The following is a 12,696-nucleotide window of genomic DNA, read 5'->3' on the forward strand; positions in this document are numbered from 1 at the left end:
AATGATGACCCGGCGTCGTGAAGGAGCCCGTAGTAGCAGTGGGAGCCAAACCCAGCGTGGTTGGTCCCAATGCATGCCACTTTAGCATGCCGACCCTGGTCATGCAAGGGCGATAGTGGCACCCTTGGGGCTTGCCCCATGGGCGACCTCGACCCATCCGAGTCAACCGATGATGGCGGGGAGGTCGTAAGGCTGATTAGGTGTCCGGCGTAGACGGACGATGAGAGGGCAAGCTGCCCGGGCTCGCTAGCCCCCCCCAGTGCCGCCGGTGCACCAGAGGGGAGGCACGCACCGGTGAGCTAGCGGTGCGGTGTCCAGCTGACACCGGCTTCTTGGACGGGGACCTGCCCCGGGACTTCTTCACCCTCTTAGAAGGGGGAGAGCGAGACCGGTGTCGGGAGCTTGCCACCGATGCCCGGTGTACGGCCTCGCGCGTGGAGGCCAGTGCGCTGTGCACCGCAGGCTGGTCCGGCGGTGCCGGTTGAAGCGCCGTCTCCATGAGGAGAAGCTTCAAGTGGGAAACTCTGTCCTTTCTAGTACGAGGCTTGAAAGACTTGCAGATCTTGCAGGCTATTGCCAAATGGGCCTCACCCAGACACTTAAGGCAGCTGTCGTGTGGGTCGCCCCTGGGCATAAACTTCCCGCAGTCAGCGCACGTTTTAAAGCCTTGCGGCCCTGGCATTCCTTACCCCCAAGGAGGGCAAGGAACAAAACAAAAAAAACTAACTATCTAACTACACAACTATTTACAAAGTGTGAAACGGGAACCATTAAACTATCTAAGCCTAACAGCTATAGAGAGAGAGACGCTCCAACCACCGACACGGCAGTAAGAAGGAACTGAGGTGGGGCAGCGCCGGCAGGGGTACTTATGCCACGCCATGGCGGCGCCACTCCAGGGGGCGCCCTGCTGGCGCTACGGGTACCGCTAGGGAAAACGCTCCGGAAGACGTGGTGCATGTGGCGCACACACCTACTTCGAATGGACATGAGCAACCACTCGAAGAACAATCAGTTCCATACATACAAGATAGGAAGCGACTGTCTAGGAAGGAGCATGGCGGAAAGGGATCTAGGGGTCATAGTGGACCACAAGTTGAATATGAGTCAACAGTGTGATGCTGTTGCAAAAAAAGCAAATATGATTCTAGGTTGTATCAACAGGTGTGTTGTAAGTAAAACTCGTGAAGTCATTCTGCCGCTCTACTCTGCACTAGTTAGGCCTCAGCTGGAGTACTGTGTCCAGTTCTGGGCGCCACATTTCAAGGAAGATGTGGAGAAATTGGAAAGGGTACAGAGAAGAGCGACAAGAATGATTAAAGGTCTAGAGAACATGACCTAAGAAGCCAGGCTTCATGAACTGGGCTTGTTTAGTTTGGAAAATAGAAGATTAAGGGGGGACATGATAGCGGTTTTCAAATATCTTAAAGGGTGTCAGAAGGAGGAAGGAGAAACTTTGTTCCTCTTGGTTTCTGAGGACAGGACAAGGAGTAATGGGCTTAAAGTGCAGCAAGGGAGGTTTAGATTGGACATTAGGAAAAAATTCCTAACTGTCAGGGTGGTCAAATATTGGAATAAATTGCCAAGGGAAGTGGTGGAATCTCCCTCTCTGGAGATATTTAAGAACAGGTTAGATAGACATCTGTCAGGGATGGTGTAGACGGAACTTGGTCCTGCCGTGAGGGTGGGGGGCTGGACTCGATGACCTCTCGAGGTCCCTTCCAGTCCTATGATTCTAATATCCAACCTGGACCTCTCCCACCACAACTTGAGACCATTGTTCCTTGTTCTGCCATCTGTCACTACTGAGAACAGCCTCTCTCCATCCTCTTTGGAACCTCCCTTCAGGGAGTTGAAGGCTGCTATCAAATCCCCCCTCACTCTTCGCTTCTGCAGACTAAACAGACCCAAGTCCCTCAGCCTCTCCTCATAAGTCACATGCTCCAGCCCCCTAATCATTTTGGTTGCCCTCCGCTGGACCCTCTCCAATGCGTCCACATCCTTTTTGTAGTGGGGGGCCCAGAACTGGACACAGTACTCCAGATGCTTCCTCACCAAAGCTGAATAAAGGGGAATGATGACTGTCAGAGACTGTCAGGTCAGTGTATGTCTAGCCATCGACTCCGGCTTCCAGCAGTGCAGAGGTGGAGGAGGCAGTGTGGTTTGGGCCTCAGGTGCCAGCTCCGAAGAGGTCAGTGCCAGGGCTCTGTGCACCATAGCTGAGGGAAGTGCAGGTGCCAACGTCAAAGTCAGCACCAGTGTTGGTGCCAATGGCGAAGGCAGTGCCAGTGCTGGAGGGGCCTGGAGATACACCCTCAGGCCCAGTGCTGAAGCCCCTGATGCGTGGGGGTCAGTGTGGGGAAATTCAGAGTCCTGATCTCTCTCGGTGCCAGCTGGAGACAAAGTGAGATCAATGAGCTCCCTTGCGGCCTCAAAGGTGTCTAGTGTCAGAGGGTCCACAACTCAGCAAGATCCTCTTCCAGGCTAGGGTCATGGCATGGACTGGGCTGGTGCTGGCTGGAGACCAGTGCCCTGGGTGCTGAACCTGCCGATGCTGAGTGCCCCGACTGCAGGTGCACTTTCAGCACATGCCTCAACAGAGATCTGCTCCTCCTATGCCTCCGTTTCTTCTGACCGTAAGTGGTGCTGCTCAGCCCGATGCAGCGCCAGAGAGGCATGCAAGTGTCCAGGTGCCTCATGCACTGAAGCTGGTGCGCTCTCTGTAGCTGGTGCCAACTCCTGTGCCAGTCAAACAGCCATCTCCATTCAGAGGATCTTCAAGTGAGAGCCCTTTTCCTGCTTTGTCCAGGGCATGAAACCTCTACAGCAAAAAATGTGTGACTGGCTCCTTAAGAGCCACCTGGGGAGACACCTGGCAACCTTTTTGAAGTGTAATGGCGACCCATATTTGGGTCCCGACCCATAGGTTGGGAAACCCTCCTCTACAGACCTTGCAATTGTCCGACAAGCGTGCCTCGCTGAGGCACTTCAGACAGGCTTCGCGGGGGTCCCCAAAGGGCATGGGTTTCAGACACTTCACACAGGCTTGAAGCCTTGAGGCCCAGACATGCCCTGCGTGACCTGAACAGGAACACAGAGGTGAATCCTAAGCACACTTGCAAAGTACATTCCAATGCCCATTCTGGGCAGTAAGGAACTGAGGGGGGAGAGGGCCAGCCGGGGTCTATATGAGATGATATAGCAGCACCACTTCAGGGGGCTCCCCGATGGCCCAAAGGGTACTGCTAAGGACGTATGCATGTGGCATGCACACCCCTGCATGGTATGGACATGAGCAATCACTTGAAGAGCCATGGTGCTAATGATGTGCAGGAGAAGCACCATCATCTGCAGAGCAAGGGCAAGGCACAGTCACAGGGGGCTGAGATACAGGAGAGACAGCTGGCAGCAGCCCAGGCACAGGCCTGTCCCTGTGAAGAACTGGGTCCTGTCCCTGCGCAGACCAGCACTTGGTCCCACCTAACTGGAGGAGAGGAGCAAGATCCTGACCCACAATAGCATGCAACTAGCAACTCAACAGGCAAACGCAGCCACCCTGGTAGGTTCTGTCCCCTCCCAAGGGCACAGTCAAAACTTTCTGCTGAGAGAGGGAGTGTGGCATTGACAGAAAGAACATTGTCCGGGACACCCAGGAAGCTAGCAGGGAGAGAGACCAGCTACTTGTATCAGACAGCACCACTCTTTCAGTGTGAGTCCATTCCTGGTGACGGCTACAGCAGTCAATCTAGTAGACTCTGTAGCGCGTGACCAGGGAGCTGCCTTCAACAGCTTCTCAGAGCCCACAACAGGGGAGTCAGGCACACCAGCCCTGCTTTGCTGCCCTTGCTCATGGGAAAAGTGGGTCAAATTCATATCCTAGTTCACGGCCTGGGGCCAGTGGAGTCCCAGCAGGGCTGGGTTTGGCAGCAGGTGACAGCACGAAGGCTAGGACTCAGCAGGGTCACCCCGAGAGGTCATGCAACCAGCACTGTCCATTTCTACCACACTGCCCAGCACTGCCTGCCTCTCTGACACAACTACCCAGCACTGCCCACTTTTCCTACACCTGGCATTGCCCACTTCTCCAGCACTTAGCATGACCTGCTTTTCCAGTGCTGTTCAGCACAGCCAGACTCTTCCACCCCCAGCACTGAACACTTTTCCCACACCTGTCGCTGCTACGTTTCCAACACCTAGCACCACCTGTTCTCTCACCTTCTGGCTCTAGTCCATAAGAGCTGTTCTTGATGAGTTAAAACATGGATCTTTCTGGCTGCCCATGCGCAGAGCTGGAAGACAGACCCACAGATTAGATCCTCACAGCTTGAGGCAGGATTACAGAGCCTCCCTCCTCACTGGAACAATGTACCCTGTCACCAACTAGGCTGCCCAGAGAAGGCTCCCATGTTCAGCCTCACTCTGCCCTGCTCCATCTCTGACTGCATCCTGCAGGCTAGGCCCAGGCAGGAGCAGCACACCCACACCTGCTCCCAGCCCTGCCCAGCACAGCACAGCACAGCACCGCACCGCACGACTATCCAGTGCTACAGGGAGCAAGTCATGCCCAGAGCCCAGCAGCCAGACCCAGAGGCTGGGGATCTGCATAGCAGGCCCTGTGCTGTACCAGGCATTGTACAAAAACTAAGGGATGGTCTGGCCTCATTCTTCTGCTGTTGCCTCCCCAGCTAGACCCAACCAGATACCCAAGGCCAGATCCCATCTTCAGGAATGCTGGTAGCCCCTAGGGGCTGCTTTGGGCAGGTGGAAATTCTCCTGTCCTGGTCGCTGGGTGTCTGGCCAGCAGAGGCCACCCCGTGGGATCAGGACTTGAAGTATACATGATGCCCTGGCAAGGGCAAGAGAGGGTAGACACTTCCGAGTTTCCTTTGCACCCAGAAGGGCTAGAAAACAAGTGCTTTGTGACGAAAGCTGCGACTCAGGGTAACGCTTGTTCAGCTTGGCCCCCGATTCCAGATATGCAGAGCCCTGCCTCTGAGATGGGAACCACAGAGTATCCCTAAACCATCTGAAGAGCAGAGTAGGAGAGACCCTGACTCCTGCCCCAACCCCTCCTGATTCATCCCTTGGAGTGGTCTCTTACCTTCGCTGGGCAGTGCTATCATCTCCATTCCTCCTCCACTCCACATAAAGTGAGTGTGACGTAGTGGGGGGTACCTTACTGGTTGCTATGCTGGGCAGTGGGTTACCTCCACCGGCTGCTGGCTGTAGCGCAGCCCAGCAGGGCAGGGGATGAGTCATTATGCAAAGAGGGTCTCTCAACCTGTCTGACCAGCTACCCCCCAGGGAGAGAAACAAAGGAAGGTGGGATGCCGCCCCTGGCTGGGGGGCAGGGCTGGAAGAGGGTTGGTTTTCAGTCTGGGAAGCAGGGGAGAAGGAGCTAGGGAGGGGGCTGGGATTGTAGGGCCCATCTCAAGGGGGGGCACTGAGGCCTCCTAGCCCCAGTTCCTGCAACCAGATTACATCTGTGCTGTATCCCGGAGAAGCAATAAACTCCCTCTGTTCTACTGGCTGGTGGAGTCTGTTCGTGCCATTTCGGGGGTGCAGGAGACGGGAAAAACCCAACGCGCCGTCACAGTGATATTCACACACACACTAGTGGTGAGTTCAGAAAATTTCTCTGCATATCACAAGAGGGAATAATTACACATAGGCTTGAGCCAGTAGCCACTCTATCCTGCCTGGAGGACCTTTTTTCTGCTCTTCTCACTGGGATGGGGTGTGGCAAGGCCTCCGGCCTCCTGTAGGGGGCTTAGTCCACTCCATCACAGTCACTCACACGGATCCTCGGCATTGCAAAGAAACAAGCAATGGACAGCTCATCTCTTCTTGGAGTCCTGTCACGCTATGAACATGGGAGGACACACTCTCTATGCCAAGCCCAGGAACCTCTTGTATTCCTGCCCACCCAGAATCTCTGATCGAATCCAGCTGTCCCACCCAAGTCACCCTTCCACCCACCTTTTAGAAACTATCACCGTTTGCATGTGTGAATGGATCTATTTGTGTGTGTAATTTTTATGGCTTTAAACTTTCATTATTTTACTAGCCAATTAGCCCGTCATAAGACAGGATTTTCAGGTCTCTCCTCCATGTCAGTCTTCTCTCCTGAGCCTCCCATCTCTTGCTCCATCTCTCTCCCCCCTCCTACTGCTTTCCCCCCTCTCTCTCAGCTCTCCCCCCACCTCCTGCCTCTCTCTCTGTCTCTTTCTCTTCTCCTCCCCTCCTGCCTCTCACTCAGGGGATCGCAGAGCCCAAATGGCCTTTTGGGCTCCGCGCTCCACATGCAGCACGAGGAGCCCAAATGGTCACTTGCACCACTTGCTCCCACGCGGCGGCCTGGCTGAGCGGCGCAGAAGTCAGCCAAGTGCCATGGCGGGAGGCGAAGGAGGGCGGGGTGGTGATGTTCATGGCCAGGGGCAGGGCCTGGAGCCGGTGTCACGCCGCACACCACCCCGCCCCGTTCCCCTCCCGCCGTGGCGCTCGGCTGACTTCTGTGCCACTCAACGGGGCCGCCACGGGGGACCAACAGGCCACTTGGGCCCTGCACTCCCCATGCAACACAGACCACCCAGAGGAAACAGCCAGCATTTCAGGCAACAGCGCCGCCCAGAGGGAAAAGCCAGCATTTTGGCATTACAGACTCAGACACTGAGCTACTTATATTTTTTATACACTGACCAACAACCTTTTTATTTTGCGCATCTCTGTTTATTGCCTTGCATATACTGAAACTAACATTTGTGCCCTTCAGTCGAATCTAAGAGGTGACGGAAAAATGGTAGAATGTGTCCTTTTACATTGCTTTTTATCTCGACCTTCTTAATAGAGCCCAGACATCCAGGGAAAGGGCCCCTTCAAAACTATTAAAAGGTGTCCACAGACGTATGGTCTAAACAAGACCTTTATTCAGCTCCGGTGAGGCCACATCTGGAATAGTGTCCAGATCTGGGCCCCCCGCTATAGAAAGAATGTGGATGTATTGGAGAGGGTCCAGCGGAGGGCAACAAAAATGATAAAGGAGCTGGAGTGCATGACCTATGAGGAGAGACTGAGGGATTTGGGTTTATTTAGTTTATTTAGTCTGCAGCACAGAAAAGTGAGGGGGGGATTTCATAGTAGCCTTCAACGTCCTGAAGGGAAGTTCGAAAGAATGGAGAAAGGCTGTTCACAGTAGTGATGGATGGAAGAACAAGGAGCAATGGTCTCACGCCCTATCTATAATGGGGCTCTGTCCATGGCCACCACCACCCCCCCAATGAGATTTCACCCTGCAGTGCAGTGTGATGCGTTCCCTATGGCAATGGCTGGTAGGGTCACCACTAGACCTGGAAAGATGCTGCTGCTCAGCCTAACTCCACCCCAAGGCAGGCCTGTTAAGAACAGAGATATGAGAAGTTTTCTGGGTGGTGAGACTGAGTAATCACAGCATTCTGCTCCTTGGGGCAGAGGGTGAAAGGGCAGTGCTAGTCAAGTCTTACTTGAGGACCTAATAAAATATGCCTTCAATGCAGCAGGGGCTCAGAGATCTTAGGAGGACATTACCCACCTCAGTCTCTGTCAGGGCCCATGCTGCCAACTTTGGCCTGGCTCCAACATGCAATTTCTGCCTCCAGGCACCCCATCCATTTCAAATCCAACCCACCCAACCCACAGGTGTTATGTCAGCAGCTCCTGGGGAAAGTGCTCGTTGTCCGGCTGGGGAGGCTTAAGGGGAACTTTGGGTCCAGCAGAAGAGTGAGGGGGGATTGCTAGCAAACCAAACCAAAGAAAAAGTATTGTGATCTTGTCTAAATAGATGAATCAGCAATGCCTAAAACCCAGGTCCTTAAAAAGGTATTCACAAGCTTATCGGCCTCTTTAACACACCTAAATTCCACCATTTAAGCACACTGACATTTTCAAAACTGAAATTATTACCCCCTAATCAAACAGGCTCCTAAGAGATGGCTACACTGCAGCTGGGGTGAGTGTCTCCCTGACCCGGCAGATAAGACTCATGCTGGCTGAGCTCAAGCTAAGTGTGCTAAAAACATCTGTGTGGATATTGAAGCTCAGGCTAGCCACCTGACCTTAGACCACAGGGGTTGGTTGTGAGTTCAAATCCACCCAAAGCTGCGGATCCAAGCTTAGATGGAGAGTTCGAGCTTCCATCAGTTCAACAATGTCCACATTGCTATTTTTAATGGATTAGCACAGGCTGAGCTACCACAAGTCTGTCCATCAAGGCAGGGAGGCATGCTTTCATCCGCAGTCAAAACTTACTTCTAAGCGCCTATGTTTCCATCAGATGGCAGTCACAAAGGGCTTGTCTTCACTACAGGGTGGATCTACACTGTGGGTGATCAATTCCCTGAAAGTCAATTTAGTGGGTCTAGTAGACACTCACTAAATTGATCACCGATCACTCTCTTGTTAAGTCCCATACTCCACCTGAACGAACAGTAAAGGGAGTTGATAGGACAGTTTCTTCTGTTGATCCAGCAGAGTGTGGGCACAGTGTGGACCCTGTGGTATGTAGGTCTAAACTATGTTGATTTCTGTTATCCTACTAATCTAAGATATAACAGAATTGCATAGCTTAAATTGACGTGTCCCTGTATTGTAGACCTGCCCAAAGCCACCTAAGTCCTGACACCCCTTTTCCTCCCAACTAATGAGCAGCTCAAGTCTAAGCCCCAAAGCCCCTGAAGTGGTATTTTCAAGCTAGGTGGAGGAATGCTTCTCTCATCACTCATCCCCAATCTTATAGGTGTGCTCTGAGCCTGCAGCCAGAAGGCTGGATGCAGACCACAGTGTTGTACAGAGGCCAGAACTCTAAGTTGTCCAAGATAATCAAAGTCTAGCTCAGAACGTTACATGAAAGATATAGAAAGTAAATAGAAAAACTCAATTAGTCCAACAAAAAAAGTCTATTTATACCATCCACAGACTGTCAAGATCAAGGTAAGAATGGAATCACAAATTAACAGACCAACATTAGAAATTCAGAAATTAGGCATAATGGGAAGACAAAATAAAGAGGGGATGGTCTTAGAGAGACTTAAAAGATTGGGGTAGGGGGAATCAAAACACTAGGCAGGGGGACTGAAAGAAGAGAAGGTTACTCACCTTCCTGTAACTGACATTCTTCGAGATAAGCATCCCTGGGGGTGCTCCACAGTAGATGTAGGTACACCCCAGCACCTCAGAGTGGATTTCTGATAGCAGTGCATCTGGGAGTACTGTGTCTAGTTTTGGGTTCCCTACTACAAAAAGGATGTGGATGCATTGGAGAGGGTCCAGAGGAGGGCAACCAAAATGATTAGGAGGCTGGAGCGTATGACTTATGAGGAGAGGCTGAGGGACTTGGGTCTGGTTTAGTCTGCAGAAGCAAAGAGTGAGGGGGGATTTGATAGCAGCCTTCAACTTCCTGGAGGGAGGTTCCAAAGAGGCTGGAGAAAGGCTGTTCTCGGTTGTGACGGATGGCAGAACAAGGAACAATGGTCACAAGTTGCGGTGGGAGAGGTCCAGCTTGGATATTAGGGAAAACTATTTCACTAGGAGAGTGATGAAGCACTGAAATGGGTTACCTAGGGAAGTAGTGGAGTCTCCATCCCTAGAGATTTTAAAGTCTTGGCTTGACAAAGCCCTGGCTGGGTTGATTTAGTTGGGATTAGCGGCCCCGCCTAGGGCAGGAGGCTGGACTGGATGCCCTTCTGAGGTCTCTTCCAGCTCTATGAGTCTATGATTCTAGGTACCATGCTTTGAGGTGAAGAGTCAGAAACTGAGGGGAAGGAATAGTGATTCCTGTTTGAGATACTATGATTGGGCTGTGTGGAAGGCTGATTGGCTGGTGTCAGGCCAATCTGTTTAGGTGGGGAAATCATGGTTGATGAAGCCAGCAAGGTGCTATGAGGATCACTCTTGCTTTGTCCCTCCGTATTTTTTATGAGTACTTTGTTGAGGAAGGAAAAAAGGGGGAAAATGTGTAGCGCAAAGGCACATCCCATTTCAGGATGAGAGCGTCTCTGAGGGATTGCTTCTCCATGTCCGCTCTGGAGCAGAACAGTGGACATTTCTTGTTCACTTTGGTGGCAAATAAGTCCATATGAGGATGTCTCCATCACGTGACTGTCACTCAGAACTGCTCTGTCGAGTTTCCACTAGTGGCTTTGGGATAGGGCTGTGCTGAGGGTGTCCACTATCATATTGAGGACACCGGGGAGGTGGCACACATTTAAGGAGATGTCACGGGTGAGGCACCAGCTCCAGAGTGTTATGGCCTCCTTGCAAAGTGCCTGTGATCATGCACCTCACTCTGTTTATATAGAACATACAGACTGTATTGTCCGTATATATTCTGACCCGGGTTCCAGTGATGCGGGGAAGGCAATGCTAGCATGCCAGCCATACAGTTCTGAGTTCAAGGACATAGATGTGTAATGTCCACTCTGCTGTGGTCCATAGGCCCTGTGTTGAGAGTCCTTTCATGTGCGCTCCCCACCCCTGTGGGAGGCATCTGTGGTGATGACCACTGTGGGTTCTGGTTTTTGAAAAGGTATGCCCCTGCAGAGGTAGTACTGTTTTGTCCACCACCGTAGTGAGGTCTTTATCCTGTGTGGCAGTGATAGTCTTTTGGTCATCGGGAGGATGTTGGGCTTTTAGCTGAGCCAACCCTGGATACACCTCATAAATAGGTGTGCGGTGGGGACCACAGGGTTGCACACCATGTGACTGAGAAGTTGACCATGACAAGTGGCATTGTACAGAGCGAATGCGCTAGTTGGCTGATCCTGAGGAACCTGTTGGTAGGTAGGGAGGCCATGGCTGTGGTGGAGTCGAGATGGGAGCCAATGAATTGTATGAATTGAGTGTGAGAGCGCACTGATTTGCTCTCATTTATAAGAAGTCCTAGTGATTGGAAACAAAGTTGGACCATGTGAGTACAGTGGTAGGAATCATGTCTGGTTCTTGCCTTGATGAGGCAATCATTGAGGTATTAATAGATAGGGACTCCATACTTCCTGAAGTGAGCTGTGACCACTACCAATACCTTGGAAAAAAAACCTTGGTGCCGTGGAGAGTCTGAAGGGTAGGACTGTATATTGGTAGCGTTGTGAACCTAGGGTAAAACGGAGAAAATGTCTGTGAGTGGGTCGCACGAACACATGAAAGTATGCATCTTGTAGGTCGAGACACGAAAACCAGTTGCCAAGATCCAGAGCAGAGATAATGGTAGCCAATGTGACCATTTTGAATTTTTGTCTTTTGACAAATGTATTGAGTGCTCTCAGGTCAAGAATTGGGAGCCAGCCACCAATTTTTCCTCTATGAGGAAATAATGGGAGTAGAAACCAGTCCTGTGAAATTCCAGTGGCACTGGTTCTCTGGCTCCTAGTTGTAGGATGTGATCCACCTCTTGCTGTAGTATGATCTCATGAGAGGGGTCCCTGAAGAGGGATGGGGTGAGTGGCTTGGTTGCGGGAGGAGGGAAAAGAGGAAAGGGATGGGGTATGCAGAGGAAATTGTCTGTATCACCCACTTGTCAGATCTGATGGTGCGCCATTTGTCAAGGAATGGCAGCAGGTGATAATTAAAGGGTTTGTTCGTATTTGGGAGCTCCGGAGGAGGTAGTATGGTTTTCGGTCTCTCGACAAATGGGTCAGATTTGCTTATTTGGCTGGGATGGGCGACTGGAACTATTAGTTTGGGGTCACCGCTGTTGTCTATTACAGCCACATTGCTGGTATGGCAGGTGGTCTTGCTTTTAATAATGGTATATAGGATATCTGTAATGTCTTGTCCTTGTTCCAAGTGTCTGAATTCCCAGAGAACATAATGTACCCCTAGAGTCTCTCACTGAGTGGAGGACCTCGTTGGTTTTTGAGGAGAAGAGCTTCTCACCCTCGAATCTCAGGTCCTCAACTGATGGTTGGATTTGGCAAGGGAAAGCTGATAAATTGAACCATAAGCATCATCACATGACAACTGCGAGGGCTGTTGTTCTTATAGCCCTATCACCTGCATCCAAGGCAGCTTAAAGGGCTGTGTGTGATATTACCTGGCCTTCCGAGACAATCGCTCTGAACTGTGCCTTTTTATTGTCTGGTATGTCATCAATAAAGGTGTTGAACTTTGCATAATTATTGAAATCATATTTGCCGAGGAGTGCGGCATAGTTAGCTACTCTCATTTATAGCATTGCTGAAGCGTACACTTTCTTCCCAAGTGAGTCAAGTTTTTTATTGTCCTTATCCGACAGTGTAGAACAGTTTTGTTGCTTATTCCTCTGCTGAGTTGCATTCACTACCAGTGAATTCAGTGGTGGGTGAGTGAACAGAAATTCTGAGCCCTTAGGTGGGACATAATACTTATGGTCTATCTTTTTGCAGGTAGGTGGGATTGAGGCAGGTGTCTGCCACAAAGTCTTGGCGGGTTCGAGTATAGCAGGGTTAATTGGCAAAGCAATTTTTGCAGGTGTTGCCTGAAGGATATTTGTGATTTCATGCTGTTTGTCCTGCACTTCCTCCATGGGAATATTCAAGTCAGTTGCAACCCTTTTAAAGAGATCCTGGAAAGAAGAGAAGTCCTTGGTGGTTGTAGAGGACGGTGGCATGATGTCCTCATCCATACAGGATGGTGAGTTTTGGCCAAGTAATGCCCCTGAAGCCGAATTCGGGGAATGATGTTCTTCAG

The sequence above is a fragment of the Pelodiscus sinensis genome, chromosome 29, assembly GCF_049634645.1.
Source record: "Pelodiscus sinensis isolate JC-2024 chromosome 29, ASM4963464v1, whole genome shotgun sequence".
NCBI lineage: Eukaryota > Metazoa > Chordata > Testudines > Trionychidae > Pelodiscus > Pelodiscus sinensis.